Genomic DNA, 757 nt, shown 5'->3' with positions numbered 1-757 from the left:
TCCAAAATATATCTTTCCTTGACCAATTTACCTCATATTTCCTGGAAAACCATGTTTGAATGTGGACTTCTTGGAGCCTGTACCTCTAGAACATGGCACTGGGGGGACATGATACTGAATTTTGCTGATTAGGGCATCTTCCCTCCCTAGTTCTACCATGGAAGCCAATTGGTGAGCATGAGGTGTGGAACAGGGATATGTGCTCATCCCATAACCTGTCTGGTTTTCTAGGTATTCAGACATTGCACTCGCTCAGTACTGCCCTTAACCCGGGCGAGTGGAGCTCTGCCTTAGGATCTATGCTCCATTCTGGCCTTTCTCTAGCTTCACCATTTCCTTTATTGTGAGGAGTCCAAAGGCCTAAGGGGAAGGTGCCCACCCAGGCCTACATTCCCTCTCCTAGGCTACGCTCCTGGTTCCTAGAACCATGGAATTCTTTGTTCAAAGAGCTTCAAGTCTGCTAACCAGGGACTGCACAGGTTCTTTCCTAGATTTGTGTTTTTAAGGGCAGACTGCCCCTGTTACATGCAGCCCCTAGACCCAGGGGGTGGCCAAGGGGTGGCTGTTTGCAGGAGATGGGGACATAGTGGGTAGAGTGATCCCAGAACATTAAGAGGAGGGAAGACAGGCTGGGACCTAGTAGCCACTTTGCCCCCCAGTGTCATGTTCTAGAGGTACAGGCTCCAAGAAGTCCACATTCAAACATGGTTTTCCAGGAAATATGAGGTAAATTGGTCAAGGAAAGATATATTTTGGA

At 48.3% G+C, this 757-nt stretch overlaps 1 protein-coding gene across 17 annotated transcripts in view; it reads right to left on the bottom strand.

Moving 5' to 3' along the window:
- Positions 1–757, bottom strand: part of PLAGL1 (pleiomorphic adenoma gene-like 1) — a 72,473-nt gene that overhangs the window by 48,692 nt on the left and 23,024 nt on the right. The gene's annotated exons all lie outside the window — the stretch shown is intronic.

This window comes from Mandrillus leucophaeus, unplaced genomic scaffold (assembly GCF_000951045.1).
Source record: "Mandrillus leucophaeus isolate KB7577 unplaced genomic scaffold, Mleu.le_1.0 Scaffold531, whole genome shotgun sequence".
In the NCBI taxonomy this organism is placed as follows: Eukaryota; Metazoa; Chordata; class Mammalia; order Primates; family Cercopithecidae; genus Mandrillus; species Mandrillus leucophaeus.
Note: the sequence above shows the minus strand (reverse complement) of the source record. Positions and strands in the feature narration are given on the sequence as shown.